The 21,212-nt window shown below is 41.1% G+C and overlaps 2 long non-coding RNA genes across 4 annotated transcripts; one reads left to right on the top strand and one right to left on the bottom strand.

Annotated features, from left to right (window-relative positions):
• The first annotated feature begins 1,028 nt into the window (after window positions 1-1,028).
• Window positions 1,029-2,850, top strand: LOC132468307 (uncharacterized). 2 transcript variants are annotated; one of them, XR_009528201.1, is made up of 3 exons: window positions 1,029-1,836; window positions 1,961-2,588; window positions 2,619-2,850. It is a non-coding gene; the product is annotated as an uncharacterized LOC132468307 (long non-coding RNA). The 2 variants fall into 2 exon arrangements; XR_009528202.1 differs by having other exon boundaries at window positions 1,029-1,141; window positions 1,747-1,836; window positions 1,961-2,850.
• A 4,933-nt stretch (window positions 2,851-7,783) lies between these two features.
• LOC132467334 (uncharacterized) lies at window positions 7,784-17,555 on the bottom strand. Of its 2 annotated transcripts, none has more exons than XR_009527997.1 (3): window positions 17,439-17,555; window positions 15,769-15,853; window positions 7,784-9,167 (listed from the first exon to the last, which is right to left on the bottom strand). It is a non-coding gene; the product is annotated as an uncharacterized LOC132467334 (long non-coding RNA). The 2 variants fall into 2 exon arrangements; XR_009527998.1 differs by having other exon boundaries at window positions 15,728-15,853.
• Between the last annotated feature and the right edge of the window lie 3,657 nt (window positions 17,556-21,212).

A 21,212-nucleotide genomic window follows, 5' to 3' on the forward strand; every position in this document is an offset into this window, starting at 1 on the left:
GGCGCAGCAAATCAAGTTTTGCTGCGCAGCAAAAGTTTTGCGGTGCAGCAAATCAAGTTTTGCTGCGCAGCAAAAGTTTTGCGGCGCAGCAAAGGTTTTGACGCGCAGCAAAAGTTTCGCTGCGCAGCAAGTTTTACCCGCGGTGCTTCTGAATTCATTCACAACCATGGCCGACATTACGAGCATTGCATGTCTTTACCTGTTGTGGAAGAGGGAGAGACGTCGGAATGCCCGTCATTTATGGGTTCATGAGACCATTCGGAGCCTGGAAGGCTGGTGCTGCCTGGCACCCAACTGGGTTTTGTTTGGGGTTGTTATTCTAGCCCTTTAGCATACTCATAGTTTAGTTTAACTGTAAACACAACTACACTACAAAATGCTGATTTGTGGGTTTTTTCGAGTTACTAAATAAATGTAACGGTAGTGAACTCTAGGTCACTCCAAGGGAGTAACACTGATTGGCTGTTACGTCATGTCACTCAGTGGCAACGCCTCAGTGGCAACGCTGTTGAACGCTGATTGGCTGTCATCACGCGTTTGCTGCCGAAAAGTTGAAATATTTCAACTCAAGCAGCATTTGACGCGCCGCAAAATACGTGAACGCGCCCGCCGTGCTGCTCTGCAAATCAGATTTTGCCGCACCGCCAATCAAATTTTGCTGCCGGTTTTCTCGGCAGCAAGTGCTGCGGCAGCAAAGCAGCAACGCGTCTCTACATTCACTTTGAATGGGATCGTGCTGCGCGTCAACTTTTTGCCTCTTTTGGTGTGAACGCAGGGTTAGACTGAGCGGCAATGCAGGCAGAGCGGGTTTGTTTGTTATCGACAGTGTTGCCAGATTGGGTAAATTTCCCGCCCCCTGATAATTTACCCAGCCTAAAGCGGTTAAAAGTAGCCCAATTGGGTGGGAAATCTGCCCAATCTGGCAACCCTGCTCACCAGCCAGGGATCCTGCTGATTGGTTCATAGCGCAGCGCGACTAGGTTTTTGCAGAGCTATAGAGAGAGAGAGTTGCGACACGCTATCTCGCCGACAGGGTGGTCACGTGGTTGTCACGTGGTTCATGTAAGCCTCAATAGTTCCAAACACGCCGCGCAGTCAATGTTATTCTATGGGACGACAGCAGAGATTTCAATATTGAATGGTAAATATGAATGAAAAAAACCCATACAAGTATTTGTCTGACTGTTATGGCATTATTGCATATTTGTTAATGTCAGTTTTACATTTAGAGTGGTAGGGGGACAACTGAAAGCTATCTATAAGTATTACTTAGATACGTTTTTAAGTTTGAGGGAAAGCTTCACGTTCGTGTTGGCATACTGGCTTAACCTTAACTTTTACCCTACATCTGTATTGAAATCAAAGTATTCAAGATGTTTTACCATGATCATTTTAAGATATGAGCCACACAAAGTATCAAATATATTAAAGAATAACAACTCATTACGCTTGGATGAATGAAATAGTATTTTTTTTTTATTAAACAATTAGTGTGACACGAACAAGTGAGTGCGATTGTGTGAACAGATTCAACAATGGACACAGCAGGGAACACTATATACTTAGGGCAAACCATTAACATATAACGTTGCAAATATACTATACTTTATGCCATTACAATACTTATAATAGCCCTGAGCAAATTCAAAATTGGTTTAGATCAATGGTTATACCATGGTTGGCTGGGCAGCGTTTGGATGCTCCAATCAGTCCGAGAAGGGTTACCACATGTATGGCTTCCCCAAGGACCAAGAGCGCAGGAAGAAATGGATGGCAATGGTCAGCCGTCAAAACTTACAAGTGACAGGGGTCAGCAACAGTCAAAAACGATGTAATGTAAGTAATGTTCACAACACTTGATAGCATTTCAAAGGGCATAATAATTCTAAGTGTAGAGAATTATGACTTTTCAACGATATTTGAAGTGCAATGGAAACTAATCTTACAAGCCTACCGACAGGTACACTTTGAACTGATTCACTGCCACAAAAAGAGAAGGGATGTTGAAGCTGAGGCCCGATGCAGTACCAACAGTTTTCATTCATCGCCCTAAGCCGAAGAGGAGGAAACCCCCTTCTGTGAGGGTGCCTCCAGAACCAAGTGCAACGGACCACACATATTTCACCAAATTAAACTTCGGTATGATCCATGCAGCTAACAATATTCCCCATTTCATGTAATTCAAGGATAGACTACACTCCTAATGAGATTGCATAATTCATTTTTGTACATTCAGTTTAAGAAACAACCAGAGGTCAGGGATTCTCTGAGGATTTGCACACAATGTGGATAATCGACACATTTCTACCCAATTAACAATTGCCGGTAGATCCATTTATACATTTTATTGGTTTCTGATTGTGGCAGATGATTTAATTCACATCACAGAAATGATTCGCTTTAATTAATTTTCTTACATTGGAGATGACAGTAGTTGCAAATGCAAAGGCAAAATACATATAACAGCAACATTACCTTGTAATTATTACAGAGATTGAGGGAGAAATTGAGGTGGATTTCAAGAGCGATGAAAAGGACATGACAGGAGACAGCGAGAGCAATCAAGTGGGCCACTTTGCCAGGGGCAGGTGATTCAGGGGCAGGTGATTCAGGGGCAGGTGATTCAGGGGCAGGTGATCCAGGGGCAGCTGCTCCAGGGACCAGACTGCCAGGGACTGATGGGGCGACTATGGAGGACCTAATAAGGCAACTAGAAAAGGAAAAATTAATGAGAAGGAGAGCAGAGAGGGCTCTTGTAAAACAAAAAAGAATACATTTGGCAACAAGAAAGAGAAACAATTCAGTCAACAAGAAGTTACAACGAAAAAGCCATACAGGTTAAATTCACCGCCCATCATAATCAGCATTGTTGAAGTGGCGGCATCTGTAGGGCTTCATGTGCTGAACATATATCCCTTCCAGGATATAATTAAACAAACGGTTATTTCTACTAGCTATCGCATCATAAAACCCGTCCTTAAATCAACCTAAATGATCATAGTAATCCAACATGAATAACTAACTAGATAAAAGTTAGATTCACTACTGAACTTCGTAATTGTTGGTGTAGATACCTTCACATGGCGAAGTCGAGCTCACAAACTAGCAGGCAATCGGTCGTCTACCAAGACAAATATATGTATAATTACGCTGTGCATATTCAAATAAATATCAGTATATGCATCATAAAAGAACCTCTAATACAATAGACAGTTGACAATTCAAAAGAGGTAGCTATTTAAAGGCCAACTATGCAACTTCGGGCATTTCTTCGCTGTTTTCTTGGTTTTGGCACGCACATTTCTCTACACAGCGCCCCCTACAGCTTCGTAGATATTTCACAACACTGTCGTAACAACTCGTTGACGACCCTTCCCCATGCACTTCTACGCGAGCCATGTGCATTTGTTTTCAAAGAAGCCGGAGAATGCGTGGAGCCATGTCCGAAGGAGATGTTCATAAAGTGGAGGCAAGGTTATACATTTTTAAAATTGTGTATTTTTATTGCAATAAACATAGATCCATCCTTTTTAATAGTTGACGGGGAGAATTTATATCCTAGATTATAATTGTTTTATCTTAGGTTGAACAGAACAATCAGTGTAAGAGGTTTGGCCAACATAATAATCTAAATAAACAAGAACCTGGATTCGGGGATTCAGTCTGTATCTGGGGGACGAGACAGACGAACAGCAAAACACCCATGGAAACAAAGGTGTTTATATGGTTGCAACCAAGCAAGCTAGAAACATACAGGGCTCACAACAAAACGGTTGAGAAAACAATTTTTACAGGGCTCACAACAAAATGGTTGAGCAAATACATTTGTACAGCGACTATCAACATCAAGAATACCACGAAGACAAAGTTCACCCAAGGGTACTTTCAATTTCAAAAGCAACACGGCCGAGTCGGCGTCTGATTTGCAGTCTTCTTTTTCTTTCAGTTCACGCTATTCCTGAAAAGCTTGCCCAACGTTTACTCGTGTCTGGCCTCTCTGTCGGTCAGTCTCCCTTTTCTCTTCTTCTGTTCCTCCGACATTGGGTTTCTCTGTCTCTTTTTTGTCGGCTGATCTATGATGAATATAACAATCCCTTAGTTACTTGTGTTTATATCAAGCCGGTTCCGTGTTTGGGGGTCTGTGCCATAAAGCAATTCGTTACTTTGCGAGACCCGAGACTCCCGCGAGAGTGGGCGGCGGGTCGCCGGCAGAAACATATTCCTTTTCTCCGCCAAGATGCGCAAGGGGGAGTCGAAACAACGAACAATCGAACAAAAATGTATAATAGAACCATCGCAATGACTCTTAGCCTGTTATATTAAGGTAAATCAAGCCAAAAAAGTTGCATAGTTCCCCTTTCACTCGTGATCTCTTTTCTGGTCCATTCTTCTTTTGTTCCACCGACAGTCGCCTCTTGGGTCCCTTATCAGTCGATTGATCCATGATGAATGCAACAATTGCCTCGCAACTGGCTGTTTATATCTAGCCGGTGCCATGTTTGGGTGTGTGTCTGTGCCGTAAAGCATTTTCGAAACTACAATCTGACTACATTTTCGAGGATACTTCCGCTGCGTTTGTTTGTTTGTTTATTTGACAGGGACAGTGCATATTAATAGACATTTCTGTAAATATGCCAGATTTAGCCAAAAGGTTAGTTTCCATCTGCAGTCCATGGCCAGATGTAACAATAGGCTCCCTAAAAAGCAAATAAGCAAATAGCAGAAAGAGTTTAAAAATAACATAGAAAAGCAACAGATAAAACATTAATTATAACCACATACAAGTATTCAGTAGTTCAAGCATTAAAATACATGAAGCATGCAGGACAAACAAGAGTCAGCATCAAACAAACACAAATTGAAAAGGTAGACTAGGACTTATAGAGGACATCTATATGTGTTAGACATCGAGGCAGTAGCCCACCAAAGCAGACAGTACATGCACAACAAACTAACAAAAAGTCGACATGACAATAGTACATGAAGCAGCACAGGAGAGACATAGAACGAGCTACAAAAAGCATACAAACAAGCAAGCATACAAAGTAAGTTGCAGGACAAATTCACAGACACGCTGACACAAGGAGGCAAGAGCAGGCGGGTCAAGTTTAGTGCTGGCAGATCATATTATCAATCAGCCACTGTTTCAGATTAGAACTAAATGACCGATATGTGTTTAGGTCTCTGATACATGTTGGGATGTTATTCCATTCACGTGAGGCTGCAACAGAGAAGGCTGACTGACTAAAGGTACTTTTCCTAAATGGAATAATGCAGTCCCCTCTCATGACTCCTCTTGTGATCCGATGTTGGTTTGTTCTAATAGTTACAAATTCTCTAAGTGGAGGAGGGGCCATGCCATGTATGATTTTGTAAAAGAGACATGCATTTTTGTGCTTAATCATGTTTTCCCAGCTCACTAGATTGTGTTTTCTTAAAATTGCAGTGATGGAATTGCCTTGGTTTTTTGTCCAGAACTTTCAGTGTTTGTTTATACAAAGACTGTAGTGGTTTTAGTGTTGTGTGATTAGCCTGAGACCAGCTCGTCAGACAGTAGCTCATGTGAGAGAATATCATTGAATGCATGTACATCATGGCTGCCTGGGTGGACATAGAGTTTCGTATAAATTTGAAATTGGCAAGATTGAATTTGATCCTTTTGCAGACAGTTTTTACATGTGCCCTGAAATTAAAGTTGGAGTCCAGAATAATGCCAAGGTATTTAAATTCCTTAACAATTTCTAATTTTTCTCCTGACACATCCGGATTGTCTCGGCCCGAACAGATCAAGTTGCATATACGCTTTTTCACTGGAGAGGCGACATGGGTAAATGACACACCCACCAATCGACCCAGAAATGGATGCAGAACCATCAGCATAACTCTCAACCTGCATACTTAATGTAATTTTGGCTAAAAAAGTTGCATAGTGGGCCTTTAATCAATTTACCTCAGAAGTTACTCGACGGCCAGCAATGGAAATGGATGATCTCCTACGCCGTAAAATGGTTGTTTGGAACTATTTGAGGCTACACTGTAAATAATTACCAGGGTTTCACAATATTTAACTGTAATATTTGACAGTAAATTACTGTGAAATCACTTCACAGGTGCTAAATGTGATGTTCCCAATATAATACTGTAATTTCAAATGTCACTGTTTACTGTGATATTTGCATTACAAGGATTTCACAACATGTTACTGTACTTTTCCCCAGTAAAATACTGTAATCAGACCATTTCGTGTGAAAACACAGTAAATTACATTAACGCACTGCATTGTGGGAGATCCCTTTGATCCCTTCACTTTGAACTGTCAACCAGCAGCAGAACCCACAGCCACACATAACACACATAAATGTTTTTTTTAATAATTGGTTAATAATTGTTTTTAACATATCACCGCAAATCCTTAGGTTGAAGATGTACTGTGACGTTAAATGTGACGTTTACATATTTATTTATAATATTTATTAACCGCGCCCGGCCGGTAGGTTATTGACACGTCATTTGATTCACGTCATCTGAGGTGGTTAAGTAAGAACGGTCTTCCGAACGTCGATTACTCAAATGGATTACTCAATCATTATTTAAGGATTCGAGAAGTAAGCCAAGTATTGAGTAGGTAGTAAGTAGTAATTAGTAAGTCATTTCGAACACACCCATGGAGAACGCCATCTCTCGTTCGGTTGTTTAGAACTGAAAATCCGGTTGCCAGGACAACGTAACGTTTTCACTTTAGTACTCTATTTGAGTGGAACAACTTAGCAGGTGTCCATATATATAGGGTTAGCCTGCATAGTTCCCCGTAGTACAATAGATAAGAGATGAAGATAAATACCTTACAACATTAAAGTTACTAAGTGAAATGAGTGATGGAGTCCGATAGTGGAGAGAGATCAGAACTGAGCGCTGTGTTCCAGAACACCGTGGCTCGTCCAGCTCAACTGACAGTTTATTGAATTTAGGATTTTAGCTCTCTGTTCTTTCCGAGCCTGGCCCGTTCTATTAATAATAAATAAATAAACTGATTTAACTGTATTTTTTTATAGGCCCAAGCCTGATTTAAAACCCTCTGTAGTCTGTGCGCATGTGTGTGCGTTTCCTATAGTATGTTTGTGCACATGTGCTTGCTTGCGGTGCATATCCCAGACAGCAATGGGGCGTCGAAAACGGGTTGATTGTTGGTTAAAATAGTCGGTTTCCGCCAGACGACTAAAATTCACAGATGAATCAACGTGGTGGATAGTCGTTATCCCGACGGTCGGAGAATGTCGAAAATACTATGTTGTTTCAACGATGATTTGCGTGCTAATTTTCAACGTAATTTACCACACGTCGAAATGGCGTTGAATTGAGGTTGTAAAGAATATTAGCAATTTTCCTGATAGTTCGATTGTCATTTTGTAATGAGATCAATTAATGCTTATCCTTGTAGATAATCTGCAGGTATGGCCATTGAATGTTGCAGCTACAACTATTTCTGGCAGGAAAACTGGTCTATATACTTTTAGCAAGCTCACACAAACAGCTTTCACAAGTACAATAAAGATCACTGCAAGAAAACCCCATTACAACAGTAGCATTTGAGAGGGGTTAAAACACAGAAGCTGCAATTTAGAAATCCTAGTAAAGCAATGTAAACACCATGAGATCTACTCACAATTCACATTAGTTCAGATCCAAAGTTAGTCATAAGATAAGCCCCAAAACCCACTTACCTCATTGATTTCCACGCCCCTATTCTTTGAAATAATTACTCAAGAGTTTGGCTTGACAAAGATTAAGGTTTTAATACCCATTTGATTGTGTTTTTTGAAAACTGTTAAGGAATAAACAAACTACATTAATGGAAATGTGTTGCAAGGTTGCAATAACACAGAAAAACAAGTTAACTTGAAATAAACGAACATACATGTAATGGAGCGGGAGAGGGAATACAGTAACCAGGGGTCAGCAACCTTTTCAACATTCAGTGCCAGTTTGACATTCTCGTTAATGTGCCATAAGAAACAATATATTAAATATTAAGCTGAATTATGACACAGCGATCAAAAACATTTCCAACATATTAAATGTTTGTTATCTCAAAGCACTAGTTTCAGAAACTTATTCAAAAACCCATTTGCACTGAGAAATGTAAATGTGGAAATATCCGCATCAATATCGTTAAAGACATGTACAGCTTAGGTAGTCATACATCATACACATTGTTGGTACACCTGTGTTAAAACAAAAACTTGAAACTGACAAAAGTAATGATACATCAATATTTCTTAGTAATCAGACTTTTTATGGAATTTTGGAACAGAATAATTAAGCAATATCACACGAGAGGGAGTGCTGTTGTACTGAATATCAGCACGGCTGTGATTCTCTTCGGCACTCGGCCAACGGCCTCATACCTACGACCGAATCCCAGCCGTATTACAAAAGCACTCCCTCCTGAGTGATATTGCTTTTATACAACAGTTCTACAAGCACCAATCATTAGTTAACAATAATAATTAACAACATATTATGATCAGATTTCTTTGGTTCATTAATGATTTATTTGGCACCGCCAACACAAATAGATCCGCAACTGGTCAAACTGTTGCCAAGCAACACATAAACACATTAGCATTACATTAGGTTCCCTTGGTCCTCTTCTGGCGACCATTCTTAATTCAACTCCAATGTTATTCCTGGAAACATGTTCATATTTGCTGTGCAAAGTTAGCTGCAATCTAAGCTACAAAAAGATTGTTAATAACATTAACGGTTATGAGAACACCCGTAAAGCGGAGCGATACGTGTATAGTTAAAAGACCCAGTGCTGTTATACTCTATATCAGCACTGGAATGCCTCTTGTCCAATCAAATTACTTGGTCGGAACTGACTTGGATAATTTGTAATAATCTTCATCTTCTGCCTTAACTTCTTGTAGTAGAGCTTCTTGGCCTCTTGTGGCACAAAGAACTGCAGCATTTCTTGGAGTGCATTCAGATTCCATATATAAATAGTTTAAAAAAATATATATATATATCAGGTATCCAGGACCATGTGCCCGCTGAACTACAGCCTTGACAACCTGATAGTGCTTAATTTCATAATGCATTTGATGGTGTTGCCTTTGATTCACGAATTCTCTATTCAGCCCACTGCACGCATTCTCCTTCATCTTCTGCAAGACACAAATGCAAACATAAGAAATGAATGAGAGAAATCATAACAATTAGATTTATCTGCCAGTTTACGTCTACCCGACGGTCCAAACAACAGTGGCGGTTGTCATATTAAATCTAGGCACTAAGGCCACATACAGCTGATGCTCATGAAGTAAGGCAGATAAGAAACTGATAACTACTGATTTCTCCTTTCCTGGCACAGTCCTTAACATATGTAATGAGGCTAAAACCTTATAACATTACATAACTGATGACCAGTCTAATGACCGTGAAATTTGCAGGCAGTATCGTATGATGTATGCACAAGCTAATATACTTATCAGAAAATTTGGTATGTGTTCATCTTCTGTGAAAATAACACTTGCTGCTTCTTGCTACAAAAGAAGCGGCATTCAATAATGGTATGAGGCTACAACTCAAAGTGCCTAGATGGAGTAGCGCAAGCCTTCCGTTTGTGAATGTTGATGTGCCAACTTGTCCTGCTGTTCTCAGAAACCTTATGTATAGATGTTAGGGCTGGGCGATATATCGATATTTAAAATATATCGATATTTTTTCAAACGCGATATGAAACGAGACCATATCGTCAATATCAATATAATTTAATTTGCGTTGAAATTACAATACATTTGTTCCAAATAACACCAGTTTCGAACCGCGCCTGCCGCCTGCTATTTCGTAACTCTGCTTATGTCTCTCCCGCTCTGCCTCCGGCTCACAAACACAGTCTCTGCCGGCCCCCCCCCCCCCCCCTCCACTGACTCACGTCACTTTTTGAAATCGTGAAACATGAGCAGTGTTCGAAATCGTTCACTATTCATTGGGTATTCTAACCCTGCACTATATTGTGCATGAAATTAACCACTGAGAATTCGAACACCACTACAAAATGAGGAGCACCCTATATAGTGCACTATATCCGTGATAGGGAACGATTTCGAACACAGCTATGGAGTCCGCCTGCACAAGCAGCTCCGAGGAGCTTGTTTGCAAGCGAAAGACCAACGGCTCCAGGGGTGGACTGGGACAAAAATTCAGCCCTGGCATTTTCTGTCCAGACCAGCCCACTACATTATCAGCACTAGGGGTGGGACGAGACGAACGGGAAGAACCCTGTATGTACTTTATTAAAACAATTTAATCAAGTAAATACATCCGAATAATAGTACAGCACTGCAAATAGCAGTTGTTGCTTTTTTTTTTTTCAAGTTTGTGTCTCTTGTGCTGCTGACAAGAAAGGCATGAAACCTGAACAGGAAGTTAAAAGACATCCTGTGGTCGCTGCATCTCAAACCCCCATATCTACATATCTACAAAACCCTTGTTAAATATCACACTTGTTCCAACGCTAAATTCTCTCTTGCAGTTTTTAGTCTGTGAATGTGAAAATCTTTTGGTGTAAGCCCAGCATTAGTTAAAACCAGCCTCTGACAATAATAACAAAATATCCTGACAAATAATCTAAATAGAAACATATTACAGACAGTAGCAGCATTAAGGTGCGAACACACCAAGCGCGTACCTCGCGTACCATGTACGTGCGTAACGCAGCGAAAATGTTGCTTGACCATTTTGTGTCAAAAATGGTCAGATACGCGCGTATCTGACCATTTAAGGAGTCCGAGGATTAAGGAGTCCGAGGAAGGAAACCCAAACGCCGCCGTGTTTGGATGGATGATAGAGCTTGGATCGGGTTAGATTAAATAATCTCGGATATAAATAACAATAATCGGGTTAAATAACTTCACATGGTGTGTCTGGTGTGTTTCCAGCATTCGTAGTGTTGATCAGCAGAGAAATAGTCCGCCAAGACGTTGAGGTTGCTTAGCAATCAGAGACTCTGTCCATGCAAGTGAAAGGAGCGTTCACTCTTCGTCATAACTATCAAACCAAACATCCTTCACATTCACCGAGCGAACATTATGAGAGTAAAATGCACATTTCTCGCTAGAAATGTTTCCATAAACGCATTTAATGGCGTAACTATGTTACTATTTCCACTCAGAATAAAGAAAGTTGCCGGCCGTGGCTGCCATGGACATGGCTGCTCTGGAGTCCGAGGTAGGAAACCCAAACGTCGCCGTGTTTGGGTGATAGAGTTTAGATCGGGTTAGATTAAGTAATCTCGGATATAAATAACAATAATCGGGTTAAATAACTTCACATGGTGTGTCTGGTGTGTTTCCAGCATTCGTAGTGTTGATCAGCAGATATATAGTCCGCCAAGACGTTGAGGTTGCTTTAGTAACCAGAGACTCTGTCCATGCAAGTGAACGGAGCGTTCCCTCTTCGTCATAACTATCAAACCAAACATCCTTCACATTCACCGAGCGAACATTATGAAAGTAAAATGCACATTTCTCGCTAGAAATGTTTCCATAAAAGCATTTAATGGCGTAACTATGTTACTATTTCCACACAGAATAAAGAAAGATGTCGGCCGTATGCTTCTGTCCAAGCTCACTACTCTCTGCCAGTGACGTCGGGTCAAGCTCAACGCTGATTGGCTATTGCGGCGCGTATGAGCATAAAAAGTTCAATTTTTTGAACTCCTCGCGTACATGTACGCGCGTATATGTACGCGCGTATATGTGCGCGCGTATATATACGCGCGTATATATATACGCGCGTATATGTACGCGCCTCATACGCCCCTACAGCGAGTAAAATGTTGCTTGGTACGCATGATACGCTGTACGCACCTCATACGCGCGTACACCAATGCTTCCCTATGGAAAAATTGCCGATTTTATACGCATGGTACGCAGGTGACGCGTTTGGTGTGGCCGTACCTTTAGAGCTGAAACTCATTTGTTTCAACTGTGACTCAGTCATTGTGAAACCATAAATAGAGAATTGAATGTTTTTTATCTGTAGCTGCGAGAAAAAGTCTAAATGAATTACAAGTCTGAACAGATATGCATTCTCATATTAGACATTAGACTTTTTCACACAGCTATAGATAAAAACAAAACATATCAATTCTCTATTTATGGTTATATTTATATATATTGCCCTACTTCCTCGTCCGCAGCCAGCCAGCCACACTAATTCAACCAAATTCATGACCTGCAAGAAACAGCAAACAGAACTTGTACTCAGTATCTGTGTACTGAGTGACAAGTATATGTAGCCATGTAGACTTTTTGTGACGTAGTGACACTTGGTGAACAAATGTATCTGTCATGAAGGATGACTTAAGTCTCAAAGAGCCCCAAGACCTACCTGCATAACTGTTAATTGAACTTAAAAGAAATGCAGATGTTTGAAATTAAAATCATCAATATGAAAATCTTCAACCAGGAAATAAACCTTTGTTTCAATCTGAGACGAAACATGTTGCATAGTAAACTCGCAAAGTCAAGACGAATCTCCCTCTCCCTCTCCCTCTCTCTCCCTCTCATAGAAGAACTTATATTAGGTCAGGAAAACCTGTTTGACAGGAGATGATGGTAGCAGAGAATATAAAGAGACATTTATGAATTACCAATTGTCATTTTATCACACAAATAGTATGTTTCTTCACATAAACCTTTAAACATACACATATTGCATTCCTCTCACCACATGTAATAGTCATCACCTCAGTAAACAATAAATGAATTGAAAGATTACAATAAATTCAATGGCAAATATTGCAAATTAAACAAATTATTTCCTTACTTGTATTTTGTGCTAAAATTCAAAGTATCTCATCTGTATTTACAATACAGCATGGTTCTGCATCTCCATTTACAGCTAGTTAGTCCATGTCAATGTTTACTGATGCTATGGCAACAAGAGACTGCTGACGTTAGAAGCTGTTAGCTACCTTAACTAAATCATCTGAACAATAATCCATAATATCACAATTCGGCATATTTAAACAAAATCAACCACAACTACCAACAGTCACAGCCCTTTAACTCTTGGCTAATATGTTGTAGCCCCAGGCTAACGTTACTTAGCATATATGCCTCCAGTCGCTCGTCTCCCGGCGCAGCAGCTCCAGCTGGGGTGTTGACCCCGGCACCAAATAGGTCTGTACAATTTGAACATTTAGCAGCTTCCACCTCCAGAGAGTCGCAGTTTTCTTACGCTTATCCATTTTCAGCTCCGTCCCGACTCCCGCGACTCCGGCCCGCGCCATGAGGTCCCGCTGGTTTCTGTTGTGATTGACAGCACTGTCAGGGCTCTCTGAGCCAGTCAGCCCATGATTGATTGACAATGACAAACATAGACCAATAATATGCGTCGATGCTGGCCACACACTGCTAGCTCTCTGTTGCCCATTGGCCGGCACAATTGGAGGGAATTTAGAGAGAGAGAAAAAAACAAAACATAGCGGACCAGACCGGCCCACATTGGGTCAACGGCCCACCGGGACGATGCCCGGTATGCCAGATGGCCAGTCCACCCCTGAACGGCTAGTATGGAAATGGTTTGGATATAAGGTGTCTGACGAATTACAAAATCACGTAATTTGTAGAGAGTGCTTAAAAACTGTCGCAACCAACGGGTTGCAATTCTGTGCATAATATTCCGGAGGTGCACACAGCTTTTGGCCGTGATATTATATATTATAATGTTCTTAAATACGAGGCAGAGGCAGTGTCTAGTCCACGGTTTATTCAACCATCAAACTGTATTCAATTCTGAACGGTAGGAATAGTAATTGTAAATCGAAACGGTAGGTAGGTATAGTAATAACGGTAACTTCAAGGTTTCTCACTCCGCGAGATCCAAACATAAAACATTAAAGGTCCCATGACATGAAAATCTCACTTTATGAGGTTTTCTAACATAAATATGAGTTCCCCTAGCCTGCCTATGGTCCCCCAGTGGCTAAAACTTGCGTTTGGTGTAAAACGAGCACTAGCTGCTCTGCTCGCCTTTGAAAAAACGGAGGCTCAAGCGCGCTGATTTGGAATGTCTTTAGGTCTGTCACAAAGCATCTAAGCTCCTCCCCTTACTCTGCCTGGCCCGCCCAGAGACATTGGCCCGCCAATGAGACACGACCGTGCGAGCGCCACATGCGTGTGTGTGAATACACACACTGTAACGCAAGTGTTTCTTGTCGGTTCTTTGACGTGTCTTGTATTTCAACAACGAGACTGTAGCGGGGGTTATCTGAGCCATGGTTGAGAAGGAATTGGGGGAAAGGAACTTTGGCTAAAGGCTAAAGGCTATGTGCGCCTCGCCATTGTGATACATCCACTGTAAACAGAGCGCATGGTACCGTGGCTGCAAGCTGCTCAGGGCCACATCCCCACCCTCCTCCTTGACCCGACTCGCTCCTCCTCATTTGCATTATAGCTACAGACACCAAAACAGCGCATTTGGGGGAAGCTCAATGTGCGACTGGCTCGGAGTGGCTGTAACTCTGCACCACGGCAGAATTTCGGAACGTCTTTGAATACTGTGTTAGTTGCCCACTAATACCTATATTAAAGAATACATAAAATAGCATGTCATGGGACATGACATGCAACGCCCCCCCACGCAGTCGTTACGGTTCGTAATATTTCGGAGGCGCACAGAGCTTTTGGCCATGATGTTATATATCATAATGTTCTCAAATACGAGGCGGAGGCAGTGTCTAGTCCACGGTTTATTCAACCATCAAACTGTATTCAATTCCGAACGGTAGAAATAGTAATATCAAATCTGCGCGCGGAGCGCGCCGCCCTCCCCCCTCGACAAATATCGATATTTATCTTATATCGATATTCTGCTTGAAGATATCGAGATATGACTTTCGGTCCATATCGCCCAGCCCTAATAGATGTATGTGTAGACTACTGTGTCTTGCAACAAGTAAGGGATAATGGACCACGTTAGACTATCAAAAGTTAATACACGTTCTAGATGATAATGCGGCCCCAAAGCGGAGGGCCGATCCAATGTGTTGGGGGCGCCCTCTGGAGGCGCCCTTAACTAAAATATACGAAACAAGCTAAATTAAACCAAACATGTTCCCAAATGGAACGGAGAAGGGAGGGGGTGGGGGATTTAAGTTAGGGCGCACTGAAACCCTCACCGTAGTACGCAGGACAATGCGACAAAGCCATCTATCCCACTCTATAGAAAATAGAGATGTATATCGCCATTCAGCCAAAAAATATCGGGATATCATATTTTGCCCATATCGTGCAGTCCTTATCTGAATACAGACGTCGCAAAACCTCTACATCCAGCTCTCCAACAAGAAGTTGACAACGAAGACCTTACGGATGGCACAAGCCCGTGATTTTTTCACTTGCTCCAAATTAAACGGTAAGGGAACTCATTTCAGACAAAGCATCTTTGCACTTTAGTTTTTTTCAAAGGCATCTGATGGGTTTGCACAAATAGGAAGTAGGCTAATTATATTTGAGGTTATCTGGCACAACATTGTATTGGTTATTGTTGGTGGCATCATTGCATTTTTTTTTTTTTACAAGCAGTCGCAGTTGAAAGAACTAAAATATTACTGACTGCAATGCAAACTGCAGCTTACTGATGTTTCATGAATGGTCTTGGTGAGTTAATATTTCTTTTTATGGAGTTTCTACAGAATTTGCCTGTTTTGAGTAACCTTTGCCCTTAAGAATTCAATACACGTCAACACAAAATAACCTTGTTGTCCTGGAGATGTTTTGAACAGGCATGCCAGTTTCAAGGCCCTCGGTCAGGACTCGAGTGTGAGACACTGCTTCAGAGACTAAAAGGGAAAGTTGCAAGAGTAAAAGAAAAACATCAGTTACACCAAATATGTCAAACCACTTGGGTGTCTTGATCACAGTACACATAATCATATCTTTTATTTTCTCTCTTACTACAGGCTTTTTACAATGTATAATGGACTGCACAACTAATTGCCCAAACAAGTTCTAGCTTTTGTGAGGGAAAATAACCTTGAAATGACGGGTACATGAATTGATCCTGGCAAAAACATCAAAATGGCACCCAAGCAAAATACACAAATAAGGTAAAACGAACATGAACCTTGACGTTCCAGTTTCTGGGGAGCCTCGAGCGCGAGGTTCAAGAGCAGTTGACTGCTCGAGCAATACACTGCTCCTGAACCAGGCGCACAAGCCTCCCCAGGGAAGATGCTCATCTTCCGTTGATGTAGTTGGCAACTACGGTCGTACTGACATTTACAGCAATAAGCTAATAATTATTTCATATTATATACAACTCTTGGTAAGTAGACTAACACGAATAGCGATCATGTTTGACTGTCGGTCTGTTAGCAACTTTAGTTAGACCATATTCGTTCATAGATGACTAACTAGATATACTAACTAACGTTAGCTTTATCATCAATGACATTCAGCTAAACTCTGTGCCAAATTGCTTATGGCTACTGCTATGCCAGGATAAGTTATTGCGGTTATCACAGCTGTGTATATTTACTTCACATTAACGTAGTCTATGTTTATATTAGGCTACGTTCATATACGAGTAACATTAAGAAACAACATTGCTCATATGGCCAACTTAAAATGTCAAATTGCCAAAGAATAGCAGCTAAATGTCCGTTATATCAGAGACAGCTATTGCGCTCGAGACATCGTTTGATTTGATTATCAAAGTTCATGACAGGTTCTAGAAGGACATTGATAAAATATTAACGATTTATTGTTTACAAAATTGTTCGTTTGCTTAATGGTAATGGAAGTAATGGAATTTTTATACCAATAATACTATGAATGTCATCCATTATATTCGTTTTAGTCCCATTTCCCAAGAAATAACGTTGTCACGGTCACGCGCTGCGTCCCTGACTAGCAGCTGAACCCCGCAAAACCGTCGCGGGGAAATCCAAATCATTAAAATGATCAATTTACTACGGGAAATCGACCCGTGGACATGTCGGCCCATCTACATATTGTACCATAATACTAAATAAAACCAAATATTAATGACCCCCTTCACCCAAGCCTCCACAGGGGCAAGAAAAAAAATCGAATGTATGAAGTAACGCGCTCACTAACTAGACTTCTTTATATAACTTAACTGCGTGCTGAATCCAACGTATCGTAATATTTTTTCCTGAAAGAAAGGACAGCACTGTTGCATTCAAAACTTTTAATCGCCAACCACGGACGTTTCCCTTTTTCAGCGTGTAATGGCCTTGAAGAAGCCATTACACGCTGAAGGGCGTGCGGCCCGAAACGTCCGTTGTCGGCGATTCAAAGTTTCGAAAGCAACAGAGTGCTGTCCTTGCTTTCATGAAACCATAATACTCAACAACTCCATTTCTAAATTACGCTTAATTGGGAAACAATTCTGCTGCTTACCTTGCTATGCCACATGTAAATCCCTTGGCTGTCGGGTGCAGCCTGCTGGCAACGACGAGTCGACTAATGTGCACACTGCACAGAAGTGCGCCCCCTCATTACAAATGCATTGAACCGGAACTGAAATCACACGCAGCCTCTATTTTTTTAACCAATCTGATCTGATCACAGTTGATTTAGTACGCCAGGTGTGGCCATAATAAGAATGCATGTGCTTTTTCAACTTGAAGGGACTTTCAAATGATTACATAACTAAAAACGAAATGTTAACATTCAAATACACATTCACACAGAATGCACGGTTTTAATCAAAAATTAATTTAATAAATAGATTTGACCTCCATCTGTTTATTGGATAAACGCATTTCCCAATCCCATGAGCCTTTGCTCCATTCTACGTCAATTCAAGAACAAACAAAGAAATTAAACTGCAGTTCATATTTTTTATTTATGACCATGAAAGTTCTGTAATGCCTGAATTATGAAGAATTAAATGTAAAGTAAAATAAAAAATTATAAATATAAAACCATGAATGACATATAGAGAGTAAATAAGTGGTATAAATATTGGTGGGACGTTTGTCTATATCAAAGTGTATATCTTGTCGATTTTCACGGGGTGTAGAGCCTAGCCTAGGGTTTATCTTGGAATACTTAAGAATCAGGCAAGTGGCGCTTTTAAATTCCCCAAATGATTCAAGGTGGCCCAGATTGTACATTATGAAAAAGCGCTTCCATTCTTTAACTTTTTTTCATAGATGAGGGTTTACTAAACGAGGACTATTTTGTATAAAACACTTTTTTAGGGTTAAGGGTTGTCCAAAAAATTAGCCGCTCACACTTATATTTTAGAGTCTCACTCCAGCCAAAGTCCCAAAGTTGGCAACCCTGCTATTATAGTGTTAAGATGTGTTATTTTTCTCTTCCACAGGTTTTGTTTGTTATTGCTGCGACCTTCAACGGCTGCTGTCATCCCATCCTGGCCAAAAGAGGACGAAGGTTAAGGTTACTGACCAGGGGCGGAGTGGGGCACTAATAGCCACCGGGAGAATCCTCCCCGGTCCGGCCCCACCCCCCTGCAACACCGTTTATTTATATATTTTTTCAGTAATAAAAAAAAAAATTGGTAAAAATGAATGATATAATTATAATTAAGAAATTAAAAATGGGTAAAATAGGTCACAGTTCTGCTCTGTGCGGAAGAGAATTGGCGCTCCGAGAATTGGCGCACTTCCTTACAAGACCAGTAACCATAGCAACGCCGGTAAACAAAAGCACTCCGGATGGCCGTAGTGCTCCCCGCACTACAGCCATCCGGAGGCGCAGAGCTTTTGGCCGTGATATTATCTATAAAATTATATTATACTATTATATAATATAGAACGTTATAAGACGCTGTCACCTAGTGTGAGAGGAGAGTTGACGGAGTGACCTAGTTTCAAAGTTTATACCATTTATGCACGGTAATACCGGTGTAACGTGTTGACACGACTAGACGACTACTACTACATGTTCCAAATCTGTTAACGTATTCTCCATCCAATAAAAGAGAAAGATCAGTTAAGTCATTAATTCGTCTGAAATATACCAGCTAGCACATACACATTTGACTAGCAGCTTGTGCTAGCTCCCGCCTAGCAATAACGTCAATGGTGGAGCTCTGGCTAATTCACCTGCACAACTCTTTAATGCCTGATTTCAGCACTTAGATGCATCCCCCTCCAGCATCCGCTTCTTCTTTATTCTGGCCTTTTCAGTCCCTCCTTTCTCTTCTTGCCTTCCATGAGTGCCACAACAAGCAAAAGCAAGCAACCACAAACTTGCTCGCCTTCTCTGTCTGACGCGTCTTTAGCTATCCCCCTACATTTCCGAAAATGGACTTGACCTGCAAGCTGTTTATTGGATGAACGCATTTCCCAATCCCAGGAGTCTTTGCTCCATTACGTCAATTCAAGAACAAACATATTAAAGTAAACTGTAGTTCGTATTATTTATTCATGGCCATGAAAGTTCTGTAACGCCTGAATAATGAAGAATTAAATGAAGTAAAAAAAAATGATATAAAAGAAAAACCATGAATGAGACATAGAGAGTAAGCAAGTGGTATAAATATTGGTTGGATGTTCTTGAGACATATATTGTTTATTTCGGGGATTTTCACGGCGTCTTGGCGGGGATTAAATTATGCTCAGGGCCGGCTTGCAAACGCCTCGCGGCCGCTCACAACTGTGGGCCGGTTCAACTGACTTCGCAGGCTGCTACACAATTGTGGGCCGGTCCACCTGAACTTGCTGGCTGGCCGGCCGGCCGACCGGCAAATCTCCCGATCGTCCCGACGGCCACTCCGCCTCTGTTACTGACTGCAAGTCATCGGCCTACAACTTAGAGGTGCAATTAAGCTTTAGCAGTCAATTTTACTAATTTAACAAGACGTAACCTAGTAGGCACCCACAACACACAAACAATTATAGTATTAAGAGATGTGTTATTTTTCTCTTCCACAGGTTTTGTTTGTTATTGCTACGACCTTCAACGGCTGCTGTCATCCCATCCTGGCCAAAAGAGGACGAAGGTTAAGGTTACTGACTGCAAGTCATCGGCCTACAACTTAGAGGTGCAATTAAGCTTTAGCAGTCCATTTTACTAATTTAACAAGCCGTAACCTAGTAGGCACCCACAACACACAAACAATTATAGTATTAAGATGTGTTCTTTTTCTCTTCCACAGGTTTTGTTTGTTATTGCTACGACCTTCAACGACTGCTGTCATCCCATCCTGGCCAAAAGAGGACGAAGATGCGAGAATATGGCCCATCCCCCTTCTAGCTAGTTAATTTTATGCTTTTGGTGAACAATGTTCCAATGTAAATTTAGTCTGTGCGAGCATGTGTCTGAGACTACTGTTCAGTTTATTCAGCACGCAAAGTTGCACAGTAACACTCCAAATTATCACTATCTGTGTGGTGTGCCTTACTGTACTCGGATGTACCGCAAAGCCACTGTTCTGAGAGCACATATGTTTAGAGAGCACAAACAACCAAGATATTGCAAGTCGTTGTCCACACCCTTAAAGTGTCTGGCTCAGTCTTGTGCATTCAAGTGTGAAACTGTAAACTCCCTTGTAAAGCATTTGAATTCACACTCAGAAGAAGGATTGGAAATCAAATGCCCATTCAGAGGTTGTGACTGCAGCTTTACAGTTGCGTCCAGTTTTGCCTCACATGTTTCCAGGAAACATCGAAGTAGAGGTATAGAGGACTTAGATGATTCGGTTCTAGATACGTCTGTTCCCACAGAAACTTTGAGTCGGTCTGTTCTTGCAGAGCCTTTGAGTCAGCCTGAATCCAGTCACTCATGTTTAGATATCTCTGATAAACAACCTGAACAAGAAATGCAATTGGCTGTGGATGAAACCCTCTTTTTACAAAACCTTACACTTCTCTACTTGAAATTACAAGCCAAGCTATTGTTACCAGCAAGCAGAGACGTGCACAGGAATTTTGAGGGGCAGTTGCTCTGACCTGAAAAAAGGGCACCCCCCCCCCCCAAAAAAAAAACCTCACAGGCTATATGAAGAACTGAGAATAACAGGGTCTTTATAATATATTAATACAAATAAGTAAAACACTGAAATAACTACTACTAACGATAATGCAGAAAAACATGATTTGAAGAAGAAGAACATAACATGAACACAAACATAATTAAACAACATCCTATCAAGTCACTGATAAGTTTCTCCAAATTGACATTTTAAAAATGCAAAGCTTCAAA

This window comes from Gadus macrocephalus, chromosome 11, assembly GCF_031168955.1.
Source record: "Gadus macrocephalus chromosome 11, ASM3116895v1".
Lineage (NCBI taxonomy): Eukaryota > Metazoa > Chordata > Actinopteri > Gadiformes > Gadidae > Gadus > Gadus macrocephalus.